Raw genomic sequence first — 23,422 nt, 5'->3', positions numbered from 1 at the left:
AACTTCTGTATCTTATCTGTTATCTATTTTTATTTGTATAATCGTATAATTGATTGCGTGTTTTTAAATGTCATTTATATTTCCGAGATACTTGACTACTTTTCTTTCAACTCATTTTTCAATCTTGCGATTGCTGACTCTCCATTCATCTTCTAGATTTCCTTCTTTCCCGTGGTGAAGGTCTCAACAACTCTTGTCTCCTTACGATTTATTTAGCATGTTTCTTCTCATCAGCTGTTGCTTCCAAGGTTTATGTTCTTTGTTTTAAAATTTGTTTTTTAATAGAAGAAACCGTACAATGAGCTTTGGATGTTTTATACAATTATTTTTCTAATATTTATGTTTACAATTTAATTAACATGCTTATTCCTTATATTATTTTGTTGGGGTGTCTCTCCAATGGATGATTTGTAATTTTCTATCATTTTCCGGTTTTTACAGGGTCAACTGTTAATTTTTTCAGGTCATTTTGAAAGAGTTCAAAAGACTTGAATGATTTCCAATAATTTTGAATGATTTCAAACTCTCCTGCACTTGGAATAGCGAATTTTGGAATATTATAAGTCTAAGTTGGAACACCATATAATTTTTTGCCATAGAAATTGCAATTCTGATTTGAACAGAGATTTTGTTTTTGTAAAATCTCTTTACAAATCAGAGTTAAAATGATTTCCCCAAAACTGCCAATTCAGTGTAAAAAATTCATTGTTCAGAGCCAAATAATAATTCTTTACGGAAATTCAAAATCATATTTTTTTATCAAATTTCCTATATCATTATAATTTAGAAATATTCTTTCTATTATTCTTTTATCTTTCAAATCGTGACGAATTCTGAATCGGTACATGGATTTCTTAAAATTTACTTTTTTTAAATCAAAATTAAGGTTCATATAAAAAATTCGAAATTTTCTCTTCTGGAGTGACTCGAAAATATAAATAATAATTCTTCACGGAAATTAATAGTTCTACCTCAGAATTATAATTATTTAAGAAAATTTCTGTGTCAAAGTAAAAATTCTTATTCTCTTTGGAAATTGGCTGTCTCATATTACGCGAATTACTTACGCGAATTTCTTGTCCATATTGTCTAACCTATATTTATTTACTGAAATTTCGTGTTTGAAACTCAAAATTAAAATTCTTTACTAAAATTCCCTGTCACAAAGTGAAGACTACCATTTTTCACGAAAATTTCCTGTCCCAAAGTAAAGACTATCATTTTTCACGAAAATTTCCTGTCCCAAACCCAAAATTATATTTCTCTATTGAAACTGCCTGTGACAAAGTCGAAATTATAATTCTTTTAAAAAAATCACTTCCCCAAGTCGTAAATATAATTTTGTGCGAAATTTTTTGTTCAAAAGTAAAAATAATATTCCTTTACTGAAATTTCTTGCCCCAAAGTAAATATTCATACGAAAATGTCCTGTTCCAAACTGAAAATAGTATTTCTTTTGACAAATGACCAACCTCAAAGTCTTCTTGTCCCAATTGTCAGAATTATATTTCTTTAAAGAAATTTTCGTGTTCCAAACCGGGTTAATTGTAATTTTTTACGTGAATTTTTAAATATTTCATTTATTCATTCCCTGCCCTAACTCAGAACTATAATTCGTTTATAAAATTCACTTTTCCAATTCAAAATGTACACGCAGAAAAAAGAAATGTAATATTTACTTATCAAGAATTGTAAAGGGTTTCTTGTGACCGTAACAGTATAAACTGCTCTTAATAAGAGGGTGCAAATGTCAAAATCACTTAGAATTTCGTAAATGTCACAATGAAATCAAGGTTAATTCAACTGTTATCCTTCAGTAAAATAAACCTCTATTCCCTCGTACTACATACTGAACGACATGTAAAATCCACTGAACCGAGATTACAATAGTAGTGCAGTGGACATTACCGAAATATCGGTACATGCTACCGATCCGATCGGTACATGCTACCAATCCGATCAGTTTACTTAACTCGCCCCTAAAGTCGCAACGCAACCTATCCTCGCGGAACACCGGATGAATTCACGACGCAATCGGCCTGAATGGATTGCATCACCTAAAAAACATTCCTTTTTGACATTTCTGTGATAGTCGTCACATTACTCCATATTCCCACTTTGCAAGGAAGGGGTTTTATAAAAATAATATAATTTTGGATGGCACAACTTATTTACAGATCGCCTACACTTGAGATTTTATTGGAGCAAGACGTATTTTTGTTCCGTGACTGTTTCAGCTGACATATAGAAATGCTGTGAATGCTAGAACTTTTGTTGTGTGCCACGATGGCATGGTTGCGTATTCAGAAGTCGTTCCCGAGGTCACCATACTCAGTTACAAATGCATTTCAAAATTATTTTACAGATCGCAACTCGTATACTAGTGTAGTGGTTAAGACTGTTCGCTTGCGTGCTTAGGTTTATGCGTTCGAATCCCACCATGGCGTGCGAAATTTTAGTTGTATTATAAGCATTATAACTTACAAATGATGATTAATTATAAGTATATCCGAAAATATTTATAAGAAATAACCGTGCACTTATTTATTAATTATTTTTTAGCAATAATTTTTCAAAATTTATAGTGCTGTCTTAACTGTAGTCTACGCCGATAACATAATTCTGATCTCTTTATATTATTCGTTAAAGTGACATGATAATTCGTAATTGCAGCATCCAGAAACTGTACAGAATAGCGACTGTATCGGTAATATCTACTGATGCGTAGGTCAGCACCACTTGAGAATCGTTACTAGTAACCATCATTGATAGTCATACTTATTTGCCTATAATTGTAATATTTACTGAACTGTCATGTTGTCCATATACGTACAAGGAAGATCGGTAGATTTAACTTGGTTTTCAGTAAAATATAAGGTTCTTTTTTCTGCGTGTAGTTCTTTCGGAAAATTCCATATTTCAAGTGATAATTATGATTTTTCACAAATTCCTTGTTCCAGGTGCATCAAATTTCCTGTCATTCCTGGCTTTTCCGATTTCCCAGTCGGGTAGATGCGTTTTTTACATCAAATTTCAGAATGCTACCTTCTATTTTTCATTGTTGGATAACATTTAACGAAGAAGAGGGATATACTTTATTTGTTTAAACTAATACTGCAATATCCAATATATTCATAGTTTGGTGGGATTTAAATTCGGGTAAATAATTAAAACTTAATTTTTGTTTCGTATCTTTTTATCTACAATGCCTTTTTCTGACAACAGTCACTCTGATGCAATCTTGCTGTATCCTGCTTGTAATTAAAAACTTAGATAATTGAAATGAAACTGAGCAGTATCACAAAGGAGTTTCGAAACATATCTGTCATGTTCGAAGTATTGGTGAAAATTAAGTTTGCTTCGGAGACACCGGTTAGATATTTGACTGTCTTAAATATACTCTTTCGATAATTTACGATCCGGGTATCAGAGTCGAGTTATCTGAGTCTCTGTAGCGAGTTACGATAAATCTTTGATTCTCGGCTAGCCAGAGAGGGTGCCTCGATAGATGCCACCCTTCATCATTCATAACTCAGATATACTGGAGTCAATCGAACCTTACCAAGATCGTCAGACATTGATAGGTTCCAAAGAAATTATATAAATTATCGTAATCTATGAATAATATTTAAAAAATCTCCATTTCTGTAGACCGAAAAACATCGGAACAGGTCCAACTGAAAAGATGATGAAAAAGTGTATATGGTATTGTTAACACATTCAGTAAAGGCACTTTGAACTTTGATTCAATTTTAAATAAAACTCGGAAGATATCTAGACAATTCTGTTATATCACCATTTCGTGATAATACAAGTTTTAAAAATATATATAATTATAGCTTTCCGTTTATCAGTTTCTGAGTCAATAAGGAATTCTGGAGTACCAAAAAAGTCAAGATAAGATATAAATTTGTATGATGAATGTATTATAAAAATCAGAACAAAAAATAGCAAGTTCTTAAAAGTTTTTTTTTCCTACATGAAAAATTAAATCTTTAGTTTTAATCATTAACTTGATTGAAATAATTTCTTTTTCGTTTACTGGTTATCATATTTGATTAAAACTAGTGTACAGATTTACAAAAAGTTGGGCAGACTGGATTTGTGAAGAAATGTAAAACGTGAATGAATAAATCATCTATTGTAAAGGGTAATTTGCACAATCACATCATCTGGCCTGCGATCTGTAATCTACGTTTTTTAATTTTAGTGCATGCGTGATAGCGTAAAAATTCTTAAAATTTCAGAAAAATTAATTAAAGTAACATATTTAATGAGAAAGCTTCTTCAGGGAGATTTCATTGTATAAAAAAATGTCCAACAGAAAAAAGTAGGTAAAATTATAAGAAAAACTGATGAAAAAAAATTTATTTCTAAGAGGTTGCGAGTTATGATAATTGACCAAATTCCCACTTTTTCATTTTCAGCGAAAAATCACTAGGTTTCAAAAAACACTGTGTGGCGTTGAATGTAATAACTGTATGGAAAAATATTCCACAGATGAGTGAAAGTAGACTTAACTTGCAGTAATTTCAAGAAAGAAACAAATCTGCATACATTCAAAAAAAGTCTTATAGTCCTATTATTTTAGGATTTTTTCAAAAATTCCATTTTTTTCTTGCATTTTTAACTAAAAACAGAATAGTTTTGTTTTTTAAAAATATCTCGTTTGCCGTGAGCAAAAAGATGAAATTCCTGCAGTGGTACTTTTCAAAAACACAACTTTTTCGTGTTTAGTCACAAATACAAAAAAATAGAATTCTCGAAACCTCACAAATCCCAAAAGAATGGGACTTTTTTATATTTGTGCCGATTTCCACAGAGTAGCCGAAAGTCAGTGAAAAGCTGAAAATCAGGGAATACTGAAAGATTTTGAATTTTTTATTAAATCAGAGAATTTCTATAAAAGGCACATGAAATAAGTTTCAGGAATAATCATTTTTAAATTGCAAATATTTCATTCCGTTTATAAACTATTTTGTATTAAAATGTTGCAAGAGTATAAATTCTGGTCTCTGAATATTATGATTAACAACCTAGTGAAAAATTAATCAGGAAAGAATGAGAAAAAAGTCAGGAAATTTTGCAAATGAAGTTTTGTGGTAATCCTGGTCTGAATATAATAGATTCAGTTTCGTAAAATACGGATTTAACAATTTAAAAATTGAATCGATCAGGTTTAAACAATTTTGAATTAAAACCGTATCAAATAAAAAAACCTAATTCAAAAGTTAAATATTTTGAATTAATAATCTTCACAATTGTACAAAAAAGAAAAATTGCACTATTTAAAAAATATTTATTTTGTTAAACAAATTTAAACCGATCCTTTCGAAATTCTTCTATTTTATTTTAAATTGGAAGGCTTAATTGCATAATTGGTTTTTAATAAGACGCCTCATTGTTCAGCAGCTTTAAATCGGAAACGACTCAGCAGAATAAATTAAATTTTAAATATGTATTAAAAATTGAATAAGTTCGAATATTAAATATCAATTTGAAGCTGAAAGCGTTGGAAACTTTAGAATCTTGAATTCAAAATTATAATTACTAAGCTAGTTTCAACCAAAACCAAATCAAATTTACCTTTAAATTACAAGCGTTTAAAATTAAACAATTACCCACATAATCCTTCAAGATAAACTGTTTGACTTTCTTATTGGTTCCCATATATTGAATATTTAAATAATGTCGGTTATGCACATTTTTTATTTATTATAAATATGAAAAATTTGTATTAAAAATCAGTCAGATGTCCAAGTTTAAGTGTCCTGGGGATCACAGGTCACGGTTTTGGAAGTTCAGAGGTCAAACGTAAAAATAAGGGGTCAATTTTTATATCATAAAAAGTGAGAAGTCAGAGAAAAACGGGGACAAAGAAACGGTTACAGTTGAAAGGTCAAGTGTCCACTGTTAAAGGTCAAAGATCAACGTTTAGGTATTGTTTTAATACAATGATAAATTTCTTCAAAACAAGATGATCTTTAACATATTTTTAAGCAAAAGATTATTTGTTTACCTTGTTCAAAATTTGTGTAGAGAAAATTCATCTTGTCTCTAATTATTAGTAATAAATATTGTATATACAACTGATTTCCATGACTTTCCCACGTTATTTCGGAAAATTAGAGCCATTGAAGATTAAGATTACATGGTATGGTAGAGAACATTAATATCGCTTTTGTTGGTAGGAAATTACTCGCTTCAAAATGCATTGTACAAAATCCAGGGTCGTTATAGGATTTCGTTCTTTTTAAGTTACGTGGACGATAGTACGTGCTTGCTATGCTCACGTGTCTCCGGACGTTCATTTTTCACTCAAGATCGGTATAATTATTTTCATCATATAGTACTGGCTGGTTTCAATAGAGGATTATACTTATCAATTTTCCAGAAATTCCATTTCTTGTCTCTTTTTATGTCCGTGGAATTGATCAATTTAATTAATCACTGAATCTGAATTTTGAAAATGAGTTTTAAATGATTCTGTTTGTTTTGCTGATTCCATTTTTATATAAATGAACACTCCTGTCGTTAATCAAGCTGAACTAATGAGTTGCTTATAGTCAATATAGATTCTATTTTGGTCTTAAATGTTTTAAATTTAAACAAATTAAATTAAAAGTATACCGACTTTGATAATATTTTCGAGGGTTCGAGTCTGCGTTAAAGTGGTTTTGAGTTCGGGCTAAATTTTTGTTATGTCTTTATAATTCTTCGTAATATTATACTATGTACATGACGACTTCATAAAAAATCAAATAATAAATTGCAGTAAATCTAGGTTATAACAGTTTTTTCAAATCTTTTAATCAACCATTTAACTTGATATTTTTAGCCACAATTTAAAAGACTGAAACCCTTGACGAAAGGATTTAGATTATTTTACTTCCTGTTTAATCTTGTGATAAATCTGGATGGAAAAAATCAAAAGAATTCATCTACCCCCTACTTCTCCTCTCCTTACGTCTCCTTACTTCCCCTAGATCACCTCCCATCATTTCCTCTCACTTACTCTTCTGTGAAAAAAGTACGACGGAAGAATACCCGAGCGAGACTAACAATTTTAGATGAGAAAGCAGTATGCAACATTACCTCAAACGAAGAGAGGATAGAACAAGATAAAAATTACGTGTATCTTGGAAGTTCATTATTTACTAATGATGAAAAGATAGGTAAAGAAATATCCAGTCGTAGGCGAGGGTAGGAAGATTATCAGCAGTGTAGAACTAGGAGCCGTTACTAGAAGTTCAAATGTGATTAATAAAGGTAAAATTGCAATATATAATTTTGTACTTGCACGCACTGGGATGTGCGATAGCGAGACTGAAATACAAGGATGGGAGTAAAATGAACGCGGTTGACGTGAAATACCTGTAGAATATATGTGCGGTAACATAGGTAATGGAAAAAGTCAGCAGTGAAATGATTCTCAAAGAATTTTGTATAGATAAAACGCTGTTTGACGAAGGTGAAAGAAATTTTTTAAGTGATAACTTCTTATGGCACGGTGTGAACTTGCAAAACTGGCTAACGGTAACGGTAACACTTCCTCTCTTGTATCTCTCCTCTGCTTCTCCCACTGACTGACTCTTTCAATCCCTCTCCCTCTCAACGATCCTTCGCTTCTTTCACTTCTCTTCCTTCCTCTCGCTCTTTCTCTATGTCCTTCGTTCTGACACTCGCACTGAGTCTCTGACAATATGAGCAATGTATAGCGGCATGCGCTGTTCTTGAAGCTCGTGGTTCGTACACGTGCTAACTATTTTCGATACAATTACTTATTCATTTCGAACATGCTCCCAAATCGTCCTACGAACTGAGTGATGGAGATTATCAGCGGATTGATAGAGGCCTGAAACGAATCATCTTGCGAACTAATAAGCCCTCGTGGAGAGCTTTGCTTAGTGGATGTGATTTGAGTATAAAGTGTGGATCTCACTATAGGATGATCAGGCATTTTGTGTATTTTTGTGTAAAATTAAAGAAATTGAATAAATTTTTGTGTATAAACTGTGACGTGTGATGACTTTATGAAGTTCTTCGCCTCGGTTGATTCATAGAGAGATTTATCAGCGACCTATGTCGGAGCGATGTCGCGGAATGACTGTTTGAATAAGAACCACGAATATTCTATATTGATCTAAAATTTATCCCTTCCCCTACTCATCCCTTACTTACTTTTACTGTTTTAAATTCCTAGATCACCGATAGTATTATTATCATCTCGACGTCGATATGATAGAATGCAGCGTACCTATCTTACGAGGTTGATTTGCGCCTAGACAGGCATGGCGCGCATTTTTCATTTTTTTGCAGTGTCGGAATTATCGTGATATCGATCGTCAGGGATAGGCGTGGGTGCAATTATTGGGATATATCAGAAGAGTTAAAGACTTTGCAAAAGGGGGAGGTAGAAGAGGATCAGGTGAGGATGAAGATGATAGAAAGGTAGAGACTATGTTCTCAAAGAAGAGAGAGAAATAGCGGGGTCTTCGTGACCGTAATTGGTGGGAGGCTGCACAGATCGAGCCACACGGAAATCCACTTGAAAAGTAGCCATTACCTTAATTATTGGTCTATCGAAGTTGAGACTCGAGTAGGTTTTATACGTTCCAACAGTTGTCAAGCGAAGGCCAAGAAATGTTCTTACTTTAACGAATTTCAGTGACAGTCAGTTTTATTTAATTCTTTTATGGCTCTAATCGGGCAAACTTACCAGATCCCAGAAAAGCCTGGTCAAGAAGCACATGAATATACCCCAAATTCTAATTTACCTAATATTTATTTTATCTTAAATCATTTCACTGACTAGCAATTTGCTATAATTTTTTTTATCCTGATTACCAATTTGTCTAATTTTTAGTTTTCCGAATCACTTTCTGTTCTGATTTTTATTTTTCCATGTCATCGCCTTTGAATTGAAAATTGTTTATGTTTGAAACAGCGTGGTCGCAAAACTTAATTTCCAAAATTTCCCGACTTTTACCTGATGTTTCCTATAACCTCTACAAATTTACATTTCTTAATCGAAAATTCAACTATTTGTTTAAAGATCAATCTACTTTGATGAAAATTTAACTATTCCAGTTAAAGATTCATCACTTTAGTTGCAAATACATCTATTTGGTTAAAAATGTAACTGTTTTGTTGAAAATTAATTTTTTTTCTATGAATAACAAAATTCATATTCTTGGTCGGAAATTCCATTATTTGGTTCAAAGTTCATCTATTTTTTTGAATATTCAGTCAATGAATATTCAGAATATTAAAATAGATACATTTTAACTTATGAAACTACTTTCTAACAAAAAGGTAAATTTTCAACAAAATATATAAAATTTCAACCAAATAGTTAAATTTCTAAATTAAAATATTAATTTTTAATCAAAATTGAAATAGTTAATTTTCCACTTAAAAAATTAATTTTAAATAAAAAAAGAATCATTCAAAAAATAATTAAATTTTCTACCACCTACTTAATTTTTATATTTTCTTGTTAAATGTACAAAACAAAGCCATGAATTTTGTGTACAAAACAATTGAACTTTCAACCCGAAAAAATGAAATTTCAAGAAAAAAGTTCAAAAAATGGAAGCTTCAACAAAATAATTCCATTTTCAATTTAAAAAATAGATTTTGAAGAAAGTTCAACTTTCAACAACGGGGGTGAATTTTAAACTTAAAAGAATGGGTAAAAAATATTATAATTAATATCTCAACAAAAAAGATTTTAATTTTACATAAAACGCAATCTAATATAACCAAAAAAGACAACTTTTCAGCAAAATAGTTGAATCCTCACCCAAAACAAATTAATTTTCTACGAAAAAAGGCAAATTTTCTACAAAGTGCATAGATTTTTAATAAAGCAATTGAATTTTCAACCAAGGAGATTAATTTTATACCAACAATTATAAATTTTCAACCAAATAGATTAATTTTTTATTTTTAAAACATCACTTTTTAACTAAAAATGGAATAGTTAAATTTCCATTGAAAAATAATCATATTTAATTTATAAAAGCGAATTTCTTACAAAAAATTGAATTTTCAATAAAAAAATTAATTTTCAAACAAACAGTTGAATTTACAAAATGATGAATCCTTAAACAAAAGAAAATGAATTTTTAATAAAATAATGCTACTTTCAACCAAGCAGTTGAACTTTTAACCTAAAAAGATGAATTTTTAACAAATAATGTAACCTATGTAAGACAGAATAGACCCCCCCCCCACCCCCCGCAGCACACAAAATACTAAGCAATTTATTTACAGTCCCAAATAAACGTAAACAGACAGGGGCGACTGAACCATTTCGGTTGAATTTGAATTCATGCTAACAGCTGACATGCTTAAATGCGCTGAGCATGCGGCCCTTATTCTGTTTTTCACGCATGACTGAGCACCGTCTCTTTTTCGGCCCCGCTACTCCCCTCAACCCCAAATACCTAGGTCATCAATTCTCGGAACACTGTGAACTTGGACTCCTAAATTCCAAGATCCAGTATAAAGTGGAATTTATCGCCTTATTATATTCAATTTAAAAAGTTCATTTATATCATTGGATGAGCCCCCCACACCCTTTCACATACATTCGTTGAAGAAAATTTATAGTCGCCCCTCGGAGAAATTCTCTGTACCGCCCTTGACAACCATTCCAGAAGTCAACAAAAGTGAGTGCGAGGTTTTCGATAATTTCATTCCAAATATTTTTTGAGATAGGACGTGCACTTGAGCAACTTCCTTAATTCTGGTAAATTGAACGTGCAATATAATAGTAGGTATGATCTGAAATTTCTGAAACTGTGGACAGAATCGAACGAGGAGACGTGTAATGGTCGAACCGTAAGTACAAAGAACGCGATTTGTTCTGCCACCCTGGCGCAATGAAGATTCTACGCAAAGATCACGCTTTAATCTGATGTAAAAGTTTTTTTTTTTTCTTAGATACGCCCGTCCGTCATGGTGTAACGTTTCATATTCTTCTTCTGTGGTGTCTTTTAGTACAGACAGTATCTCTATCATCTCTTTCATTTTCGAAAGACCCCATCTTTCACCCTTAAATTAATTAATTATCGCACGATACAAGTATAAAGACTGATTTTATTCAGTCGTATTTAGTTACTTCTTCTTAAATACCAAGAAAAATAGAGTGTTCTGTGTATTCATCCGTGTTCACTCCGTGTATTCGTGGAGTGATCCGTGTAGCGATCAACTAAAGCAAAGAACTTCACGAAGTCTGCTCATGTAAAGCTATCCACGTGTACCCGATCCAAGTAATTAATTTGTAATCCAGATTAATCAGGATAATTAGGAGTAATTTACATAGGCAATCCAAATAGTTTTCTTCTGTTTTTCTTTCTTGAAAATTAATTTTCTTGACTAAAAAGTTAACTGTGCCATTTTTTAGTTTATAATTTAAATTTTTTATTCTAAATTCACTTATTTCGTGGAAAATTCGTATTTTTTGGTACATAAATTAGATGAAAATTTAACAATATGTTTGAAAATCCTTTTTTCAACATACAATTAACTTTTCATTTGTTAACTATTCTATTTTTTATGAGAAATTGATATTTTTCATCTTAAAATAAAACTATTTATCTCAAATTGATCTTTTTTAGTTTAAAATTCAAGTAATTGGTTAAAAATTCATTTAATTTGTTGAAAAATCTTCTTTTTCGGTAAAATTTGTTATCATATTGGCTTTACATTAATGGTTTTTGTTAAAAATTGAATTATTTCATTCAAAATAAATAAAATTTCTACAAAATTCGATAATTGCATGAAAATGTCATTTTTGAGTTGAAAATTCAATTAGTTTCACAATTGAATTATGTGAATAAAACTTGTATATTTCATAGAAAATTAATCGATTTTGTGAAAATGTCATTTCTCTGGTTAAAAATATTATTGTTTCGTTGAAAATTGGTCTTTTTGGGCTCGAAATTCAAATACTGTGGTAAAAATACCATTTACTAAGCTATGATTTAACTTTTTTTGTTGAAAATGAATGTCTTTTTCTAAAAGTTCGTCTTTTTTTGGTAGCAAACTAATATTCTTAATTGGAAATTCATCTTTTTCAGTTGAAAATTCAACAATTTTGTTAAAAATGTTATCGCTTTTGGTTGAAAATTCGCGTGAGTCTGGTTTAAGCGATCTAATCCACCATAATTTTATATAATTCAGATTTATCCTATAGGCAGACCGAAGTAATCTTAGTTAATCCAAAATTACTTTTTATATAATGGTCATCCAGGGTATTCTGATTTAATCTCGAGTATGTGTAAGGCCTTCCAATAAATGCATTTTTAATTTCGAACTGAATTTTCAGGAAAAAGAAAGTTATTGAAAGTTCTAGTCACCATTTTACTGAGCAATCAGAATAACTTTCAATGACACATTTTGAAAAATGAGTCATCGATTCTTACTTCGATAATTCAAAATTCATCTGATTTAAATTCAAAGAGTATCGAGGAGAATATAAAGCTCAGCAGATGTCATGAACTAGGAAAATGATAAATTACATGAAAAGATAAAGAAAAAAAAGTTTTTTAACACTAAAATATCACCGAACTGAGCGTTTTTATCTGAAGTCATTTTATCTTCGATCGTGAATATTGTTGTGAGGAAAATCGGTGGGGACTTACAAGTAAGGGGGAGTTAAGCGTCGTAAATCGTTTGATACTTTGTCGCCACCCCGTAGATTATCAGCGGTCCCGGCAGCATATCAACAAAATAAAAAAGGCCATTTTGATTTCTAAGCCGATCGACCGACTGGAACCAAACATGTTATTTTCTTCGTGAGGTCCTATCTGATAGGTTTCCGATATCCCATTGGCTCCCTGTGGATTTTAACCCCTCCCACTATTCTAGCTTCTCGAGTCTACATCCAATCGCTGAAGCGACTGATAACGAGGCCATAATTAGCACGATTTGTTAATGAGACGGACGGACGATTCCTCTGAATGAACTCGAGAGCCTCGAGACTCTAGACGTACGTGGCTCTGCTCAATTATCGAACGCTTCTATCGAAAGTTCCGGTACTAATTTTTCAATACTTCTCTCCTGTGCGGCTAAAATTCATTTAATTTGAAAATCTCGTAGTTCTGTATTAAAAGTGATCAATTGAGTGTTAAAAAGTTACGATATTGTCCTGAAAAAGTGTTATATATTAAAGTTACTTTTATTTGAACAAGTGACCTTGGGTGAATCAAGGAATATATTCAATTTAAATTGTGTGCTCTGAGGAAATACAAGTTTTCGCAGTAGCAAGATCCACACGAAAGCCAGAGAATAGATTTCGTTAAAAAAAGGTCTGCATTGTTTTAAATAATTTTGGAGACAAATTAATAAAATATTTCCTTAATGATAAGCAGTTTTAAAAAAACTTAACAATTTAATTAGATTTGTGTATATTGTTGCGGAATTTTTCGTTCAGGGTTAACTAAACAGAAAAGTCCGTAATACTAGTCACTACCAAAGATCTATTTTTGCATAACACGTATTTTATCAGAATAAATAGTAGAATTACAAAACAAATATTTTTCCTCGTTTCCAATTATAGTTTCATAATTATAATCACTATGGAAATGTCCACCAAGTTTTTATGTCACCCGTTAAAAAACATTCTTTTATTAATTTTATGACTTAAAAGATTAAATTCCACATTTAAATTAACTCGTAACTAAAGATTGTTCATTATACTTCAGTTTAAAAATGATTGATAAATTTGAGCAGAATATTGGTATTGTTAATTGTAAAGAAAAAAAACATTTAAGATTAAAATTGTTTATTTAATGTTAAGTATTTAAAGTTGTATTTTTTTTTATTTCTCTTTAGGTACAAGTTTCAATTCTTATTTAATCTGGACGTTGAAGGGTTCATTTTCGCCTTTGAAAGTTTATCTACAAATCTCTTGGATACATTGTTATTAAAAACATTTTAATTAGAAATTATAAAAATGTTCATTTTATGGTTAATATTCTTCTTAAATACATTATTCAAAATTAGGACTAAATATGAATTTCAAATTTTACCTGAAAATAAAATAAAAATAAAATAAAACATGATAACTATTGTTAAATAAACAATTTCAACCTAAAATATTTTTTCCCAAAGTTCACTTACAATTACCAACAGAAATAAGTGTCAAGATTTTATAAATAATTTTTATCAGTTTGGAGATAAAAAACATATCAATAAAAACGTATACTTCTTAACTATAAAATGCATGATATGTTAATCCAGACTAAAAATATTATTTGCAGTAATAAAATTTACAACAAATAAAGTTATTTGAAAAAGAAAATTAATCGATATTCCCTTTTTTTATTATGAAAAATATTTTACTTTTATTTATTTATTGTGATTCGCGAAATTGATTTTTAGAAACATACAGCCGTAATATAAAACTATAAAAGTAATTAAATTTGTTAATAAAATTAAACTATGTTATTAACTTCCAATGCAAAGATATTATGAATGTAAGAATCATTAGGAATTTGTAATACCCGTGAAAATCCATGAAGTCTAATGATATTTCGTGAAATATTGGAAAATTTTTTAAATAACTTGAGAATCTTTAAAACCCCTCGAAGCAATTGGAACCCTAAGAAATCTGATAAAGCCCTTTGAAATGCTCTTGGAATCTTTTAAAATATCCTAAAACCTTATAGGTCCTATAAAATTTTCCATACCTTTCGAAATTCTAGGACATTTTTTAAAACTGCATGCAACGTTTTATTCATCCTTTAAAATAATTGAAAATTTTTTTAAATACCCTAAAATATTTCTAATTCTTCAAAATTGTCTATATCCTTTGCAATTTTTTAAAGCTCTGGAATTCTTTTTGAAGTTTTTAAATCACCTTGAAATCATTTAAATCGTTTAAAATCCCTTTAAATTTTCGAAATCCTGTAAACCCTTAATGTTGGGGAAATTCTTTACAATTTATAAAAATACTGTAAAATGTTGAGAAGTATTTTATATGAATTCAAATCACATAAAAAAAGATTGAGATTTTGTGACGTTCCTTGGAATTGAATATCCTATAACCTTTGAAATCCTATAAAAAATCCTTTAAAATCCCATTATATTTCTTTAAAATTTTCTAAAATCCCTTTAATCTCTAAAAAACTATTAAATACCAATCCGATTTTATAAATATTATAAATACAAACTTAAGACGCGTACAAATCAAAAGAATAAGCATTTTGTTGTTGTAATTATTTGTTTAGTCGACTGCATTATAAAATAATAATAATAATGAAATTTGAACATTTATATTAAGCAGATATAATAATTATTTTTACGTTCAAAATATCGGCAATAGTTTATATCAAAAGATTATTATTAAGAGCAGCAAATTTAGCGATAGAATATCGCAAATTATTATTTTCACACTTATTTTAACTATTATGAATAGAAAAAAAAAGTTTATATTAATCTGAAACACTTTTTTCCTATTAAATTCAAATTCGAACAATTCTAACTTTTTGATTTTCCTCACATAAATATCGAATATTGGTATGATTATAAAACTTTGCTATTAAAAAAAGTTAACCCAAACGTCTGTCTTCTCTCGCCCATCTCTGTTTTTATATGACTTTTTTATGCAAGTATATAAGCGTGACAACGTGAAACTTTATTCATTCACTTTGTGACCTTGGTGCCTGGTAACCAAGAAAACGATTCATTTTCTAAGAGTCTATGTATTAAATATTTTTAACCTGTACGAGGTGTCTTTAAAAGGAAGACTAAACTTATTTTCAAAACTCTAAAAACAAAGCTGGATTCCAGAACACAAATTGTTTGAGATTTGGCTAATGAAAAAACTTATATAAATATCTCAATGAAATTAAAACAAATAATTTTGTCCTTAGGAAATTATTTCTTCAATTAAAAAATGATAAATAATCTATCCTTAAAATGTGGGATCGTAAAGCCCAGTTACGTTTTCGCGTTTGCAGAAACTCTGAGGGAGACATCTGGTTTCGACTTGACAGCTATTTTAATCGTCGTCTCACGGACATTGCTACAAACCAAGCACTTTTAGACCCAACTGGAGTTTATGTTTCAATAAATCTTACAGCTTGCTGTTAAAGCACCTGAAACATAATAAAAATGCAAATATTGTTATTTATGGCAATTAAAAGAGACGTATAATTTACGTATATAGTAAAATCTTTTATTTTAATCTCAATATATTTATTTTAAATTGTAATAATATTATTTACTTAGATTTATGTTCACATTAAGTGAGAAATTTTTCCACTTTTATCTGCCTTTAAACTCCTTAACATTACATTTTTTTTTATTTCATGAAATCTCTTGAAATCTTGACGTGAAAATTGACTTGGATTAAATTCATTAAAATGTATTTGGTCTTTTAGTAGGACCGAATTTGAATTTCAGATCTCTGAGTCTTAAATTTAGACAAATTTTATAGTAAAAATGAGATGAATTTTGCTTAAACCCAGAAATATTTAACTAAATTTAATGCCAATAATTTTAAGGCATTATAATGAGTATTTTTTACTGCTTACGTATCAAACTCAAGGCATTAAAAAATAAAATACATGAAACATTCAGCATCACATACTAACAGTTTCAAATGTAAGGGAACAAAAGTAAACAATTTAGAGTCCCAAATTTGAAAAAAGTGTTTGATGGATGAAACTGCAAAAAAAGAATAATGTACAATTAAAATAATTTAAAATTCAAAGTTAATATTTGAAAATTTACTACTTTAAAGTTTAAAATAATGAAATGGCAAATTGGAAACGTTTAAAATTAGAACAATTTGAACGATTTAAAAATATCTAAAACACAAATGATTCTAGATTAAGGTCATCGAATGGCATCAGAATAAAAAGAATTGAAAACAAAAAATAAAAAATTTTGTTTTAAATTAATTGAACTCATTAAATTTCGAAGGAAGTATGTCATTTAAATTTTCATTAACAATATGACTAACATTTTTTCAATTTCAAGGAATTTCAAGAAATTCGATGAAATTAAAGAATTTCATCTGAATTTTAACGAATTCAGAATAAATTTAAAAAATCAATAGTAATCCAAGAACTAGTTAAAATTCGAGTGGATATAGAGTAATTTGTGGAAAATGTGAAAGAAGAATTCGACGAAATTCGTAAACATTGATGGTAAATTTTCAATAAAACTAAAAAAATCGAAAAAAATTTCAATAATTTCGGTAAAATTGAAGTGAATTTAGAAGAACTGAATGAAATTCAAGAGACTCTGATGAAATTCGTAAGAATTTGAATGAATAAAATTGAACAAAATAAAAAAAAATCCATCGAAATGAGTAAAGTTAGAGTGAAAAGAATAAAGAGCGAATTGAATTGAATTTAAGAGAATTTAAAAATAATGTTTAAAATCCACTGAATTTGTTAAAATTCTAGAAGAATTGGATAAAAATCATAAAAATGCAAAGTAAGTTTTTAAGATATGCAAGTGAATTGAAAACAATTGAAAAATATATTTACAAATTCATTGAAGTCATTCAATTTAGTATAAGTGAGTAAATTTAGAGAATTCGAGTGAATTAAAAAAATGAGAGTATGTATGTTTTACAGCTCACCGAGTTTCGGTAAACCTAGAGAAGAGCTTTAAAATCATTCAAAATAAAGTTTAATATTTTTCAACAAAATTATTACATTTTTAATTTAAAAACTTTATTTTTAACCAAGAAAAGCCAATTTTGAACTCAAGTTATGAATTTTCAACAAAAAAATGAACTTTTGATAAGATTCTTAACGAAAAAAGATGAAATTTTTAGAGGAAGAGATAAATTTTAAAGCTGAAAAGTTAATGTTTAACAAAATAGTAGAATTTTCAAGAAAAAAAGTATTAGTTAAGAAAGAACATAGTTTTCAGTAAATTATGGAATTTTCAAGCCAAAAAGACGAACTTTCAAGAAAACGGTTGAATTTTCAACCAGAAAATATAACATTGTAATAAAATTGTGGAGTTTTTAACAAAATCATGCAATTTTGAACAATTATTTTTTGAAGAAAAAAGGTGAATTCTTAATCAAAAAGTTAATAGTAGTAGAATTTGCAACAAAAAAAACTTTTAACCAAAAATAGTTATATCTTCTGTTAATTCAGTTCGCATTTAAGCGGAGAAACGAAAAAAAGAGGGAAATAGGAAAGAGAGTGAAACACTGTGAATCTTGAGATAAATAAATAGGAATAAATATGATTCCAACTACAATTAAAATTATGCATAATAGTTTAGTTTTAATGAATATGTTTTTTCCAATATAAATGAACAAAAATCCTAGCCCTTTATATAGATTACAAAGTCATAAGTAAATAAATTCGTTCATTTGAACATTCAGAATTTCAAGTATATGAATTTTGATAACTGCACATAAGTTAAATACTTGAAAAATTTTATGACATTATTTTGACATTATTTTCTCAAATTTCTACACTATTTAAACTATTTTTGATCACTGAAGTGAGTTCGAAGCCTCTATATAGGAAGTAATTGACATTCAAACTTTTTGACACTTAAAACGTTGGACATTTACTACTATAATATAACTACTATACAATATAACAATGGTTCTGTTCTTCGATCTCCTGATATTGTGGCTGTTTCATCGGCGTAGGTATAAGCCATGGAGATCTGGCAACTAGATTGTACCAGACGACTTTATTGTAATGGTAATAACAAAAGCTCGTATCCATCGTAGCGGTTAGGTTAAATACACATACCGATAAACTGTTTACATCGATAACTTCCCCAACACAAAGTTTTATAGCTCTTTATCACCCAACTGAACAATTTTCACAACAATCCGACTGCTACATGTCTCTACGTCCATTGCCTTTTCATTGCCTTCATGCTTGTAAGTTTTATTGTTCCTTGTTTTCAAATCATCAAATCTAAGTTCTACACTGAAAAACTAAGGATTCAATTTTTTTATTAATTGAATTTTTATGGATCATCAACTGCAAGCGTCATTATCGACTGTGCTATAGGGTTAATTATAAACTGTAGGGTAACTGTAGTGTAGTATGCCAAGGGAGAGAAGCGCAGCTTTCTGAAAAAAAACATCCAGCCTCGAATCCTGCTTTGGGAATCGAACCCGCGCCAGAGTGGCTACAAAGACTGCGATGTTGTGACATTAGACAATCATGATGCCATTGGAGTCAAGATAACTACCTGAATTTAATTTTGTTTATGTCATTTTATCACAAACTCATTTTAAACTTCAGTTGCGCCTTTGCTCTTTTAATCAATATCAAAACTGAAAAGAGAATTGAATTGCTTTCAAGATTGTTATTGGCCAATAGAAAGTAATTATGATTCAATCTTCCCTCTGTTTATTTTGATGACGTTTCTTTGTTTAAAATCATGCTTTATTTTTTTATATCTTTTTAAATTCAGTAAGATCCCATCCAGAAATTATGAACGCATTTTTTGCCAATTTTGTACCCCTCCCCCCCCCCATGTAGCATGTAAAAAATGGTTTGTACCCTGTATGTCACGTAACTTTTTCTAATATCTTCAGTCCTGTTAATATGTTAATATGAAAATATTAACATATTAAGTCCTGTTAATATGCTAATATGAAAAAATCAACACTATCATTTTTATTGTTCACAATTAAAGAATTTTCGATTGTTAATACATCAAATTGAATCAACTTCAAATTTAATATGGTTTATTCACACATCTCTAATAGTTAAGAGTTCTTAATTGTTAATCTTCAAAAATAAACTGTTTAAAAAATAATGAATAACATCATTCTAAATTATATACATTGAAAATTGAAGAATTCTCCATTATAAATCTTTAACATTAAACTGCATATACAGTCGACGCTATTTACCTTGCCGCAGATGGGACTGTAGGGGAGTAATTTTCCCGGAAACGAGGTTCCCCCACTCTTGAGTCTAATCTTGATGCGTAGTACTTGATGTGAATTGTTTCGATCGCTACATACGTTGCCGCGCGCGGATCGTTTTCTCGCAGAATAAACTGAAAATGTAGGATATCATAAGACATAAATATTATATGATTTCGAAATTCTGTTATAAGCCTCATTAACTAAGCATATAATGACTTTTTGCACTTTAAAATTGCCTTAAAAGACCTAAACCATTGACGGCAACGTAAATAGTGAGGGGAACAATTCTCGGATGCCGAGTCGTCGGGGTCGTGGTGGGGGAAGAGCGCGCCCGAGAGTTAGGGGAACCGGCAAGGTAAATAGCGGCATGGTAAGTAGCGTCGACTGTACCGAAATTGAAGAATTTAAAATTTTAAAATCTTCGAATTAAAAGTTATGCACGTTTTAAGTTTTATAATAAAAAGTGATCAATTTTCCATCATTTATATTTAAAACTTTTTCAACTTGGAACATTTAAACTTAAAAGTCTTGACCTTTGATCTTCAAAATCATCCTTATTCAAATTTTTTTATTTATACATCTTTAAAGTTAAAAAGTTTTCAATTGTAAGTCTTCAAAATTGATCTATTAAAAAATCATTCGAAATTATATATCTTCCTAAATTTAAAAACAAAAAAAATTGAAGAGAATATTCAATTTATAAATGTTGAAGATAGACCTATTTCAAAGATTTATTTAAAATGTCATAATTTTAAATGATAAATATTGAAAATTTAACAATTTAGAGAATTTTCATTTGTAAATATATTCAAAATGGATAGTGTCTAAGTGAAAAACACCAGAAAGAACCAGAAGTCCAGAATGACTCAGAAAAATATTTCTCTTTAATCAAAGAAAAACCGTTTTTTCAACATAATTTTTTTTCATTCAACCAAAAATAGTGCTATGAGATGTAACTCTCTATTGTTATTACTTTTACGACTTAAGAAAAACTAGTCTAAACACTCATTCTCAAATCCTGTCTCGCTAAATCTGAATTAGTTGAATTTTTAACTAATTCAATCAGTACATTCAATTTTTACTGAAAAATTATTTACTTTCAAGGTTTAGACTAATGAATTAGTCAACGGGCCACTGTTTGTACCTTGCCAATTGAATTACTCAAAAAATGACTAATTTTTATTAGTCATTTCTAAGAACTACCAATTCATTAGTGAATTTCTCAGCATAACCACTGCCAAGTCGTTGAAGCAGAAAAAGAAGAAAAATGGGCGAGAGAGTGGACGTTTTGATTAAAACGGAGAAATATTGAGTTTATAATAAATATATATGAGAAACTCGCTTTAGTTTTTTATAATGCAACAGGGATTACAGTGGTTCACCAGCTCAATTTTAGGGAAAATGGGTGATTTTTGCTTTTAAAAAAGGGTCTCTAGTTTGCACTTTTGTTATTTAATTAATAGTTCTTTGCTTCTCTGCGATAAGCATCACGTATTAAAAATAAATCTCATCGTGCAATTTAAAAAACGATTTAAAGTGATGTCTTAGAAATAAACATTTGCGTTACGGACATGCGTGTCTCTCCGAAAGCGTCTCATTTTTGACTAATGTATTAGTACATTTTGACTAAAAAATTGGTAGATTTGTGACTAACGAATTAGTCGTTTCGTTACCGTCCGGCATGGCGACCGGTGGCACGCTACGTCCAGCGTTTGACTAATTGAATTGTTTAGACGAAAGTAACCAATTCAATTAGTTATTTTTGAGCAAATATCAGTTAATGAGTTCTTGCTTTTACAATTAGTTAAATTTGACTGCTGATTAGTTAAATTTAACCAATTCAGATTTAGCGAGTGTGCTCAAGGTCGGCAAACAAGGGGTAATTACCGAATACGGTTTGACTAAGGAGTCGCTTAGGCATTAAGTGACTCCTCAGCAACCAATCGATAAATCCTAGACCCTAGGACCTAGACGAATGCTCAATCCCATTACCAAATCCTCTGGTTAAGTTAAACGACAAAGAGCGAATACGTTCTGACGGAACCATTTGCGGAAGTTTTCAATATTATTATTGGTCAATGTAAACTAATTATGATTCAATCTTCCCTCAGTTTATTTGGACGCCGTTTCTTCGTTTAAAATCATACTTTATTTTTTTTATATTTACTCAAATTCAGTAGTCTGCCATTCAGAAATTTATTTATAGACTTATATTATAAATTATATATATTATATTATATATTATAAATTATATTATAAAATTAGTTTTTAGCATGGTCCTCGTTACGACCGTCACATTCTACGTGTAGAAATTACGAATCAAGCTTGAAGGTGACTATCCTTTCCGTAAATTCCAACCCTTGAAAATAAAGGCTGTATTGTGTTATTTTAGAAAAACTGTAACTTAAAAAATATCAAACAGTCAGAACTATGCTAGCTGTAAAAGACCCTTTGCGTAAATTCCAAACATTGGACATAAAGGTTGAATTGTGCTAACTTTGAAAGATAGTAACTTAAAAATGTCGAAACAGTATGTGACAAGTTTATCATTTTGGGATTACTGTACTACTACGAAAATAACTCCTGAGAGGATTTCTCTCAGCCTCCAATCAACTTGAGAAAGTGAATGAAGATCTAGTAAAAATCACGAACCTATTGTATCTCCAAAAATCTCTTGTATAATTTATGTTTCCACTTGTCCCTTCCAGCTTATGTCAACTTTCTCATCGTTTCATAAGTAATTGTATAATCATAATATCGTGAAAGACTTGTGATTGACATTCTCATCCCACTAGAATAAATTATTCTGCAAAGCGAGGAATTAGGGAAAGAATAAAGGGAATTAATTGATTGAATTATGGTTTAGGAATAATATTTATCTCTTTTTAAGTTACTTAGAACATAACAATAGCTCCAAAATCATTTTGAATTAAAGACAAATTTCTAATGGAACAAAAAAACATTTCATTGAACCAAAGAAATTTTATTTGAATCAATGAATCTTTTTTCTGGTTGTATGTCTTTTAAGGACATCTTATTACGATATAAATTCCTAATTTTAATTTTATATTTATTTCTTTGCTTGTAATTTTGGAGGTAGTAGTAATTAGTTTGTTTTCCGGAAAAAGAAATTCCCTATTTTTGTTTCGTTTTAACACGATCAATATCAACTCCTGCTACCTGGTTTTGAAAATTAGTATTGAACTTTAAATGAGAAAGGTTTTAGTTATTATTAGCTTTTTGTAATTAAACTTGAGTCATTCAATAACTTTTAATTTTGTACCCCGAGCCCCAATATTATTGTGCCTGGAAAACACCAAAAAAATGCAAAATAACAGTTTTTTTGTTTAATTCTTACTAAAGACGGTGCTTTAAGGGCATGTGACACAGCTAAATACCTATATTACCGACCACAGTTTTTCAGTTCACTGAATGTTTTTTTGAACCTGAGAGCTTTTTTTGTAAATAAAATATCGAGCTGAAACTTTGGGAAATGTATCAGAGTGCAATAAAGTACGTTTAGGTACTGCA

At 29.8% G+C, this 23,422-nt stretch overlaps 1 protein-coding gene across 3 annotated transcripts in view; it reads left to right on the top strand.

The window, feature by feature from the left end:
* The window catches only part of LOC117168106 (protein N-terminal asparagine amidohydrolase), a 153,447-nt gene that overhangs the window by 89,029 nt on the left and 40,996 nt on the right, over nucleotides 1–23,422 (top strand). Inside the window, exon 1 of one of the 3 annotated variants that reach the window (XM_033353494.1) lies at nucleotides 12,968–13,319. The exons of the other annotated variants lie outside the window; for them this stretch is intronic. The gene's annotated coding sequence lies outside the window, so the exon portion shown is untranslated. Of the gene's footprint in view, nucleotides 1–12,967; nucleotides 13,320–23,422 lie in introns of those variants that run through there. 3 annotated transcript variants of the gene reach the window in all.

The sequence above is a fragment of the Belonocnema kinseyi genome, chromosome 2 (genome assembly GCF_010883055.1).
Source record: "Belonocnema kinseyi isolate 2016_QV_RU_SX_M_011 chromosome 2, B_treatae_v1, whole genome shotgun sequence".
In the NCBI taxonomy this organism is placed as follows: Eukaryota; Metazoa; Arthropoda; class Insecta; order Hymenoptera; family Cynipidae; genus Belonocnema; species Belonocnema kinseyi.
Note: the sequence above shows the minus strand (reverse complement) of the source record. Positions and strands in the feature narration are given on the sequence as shown.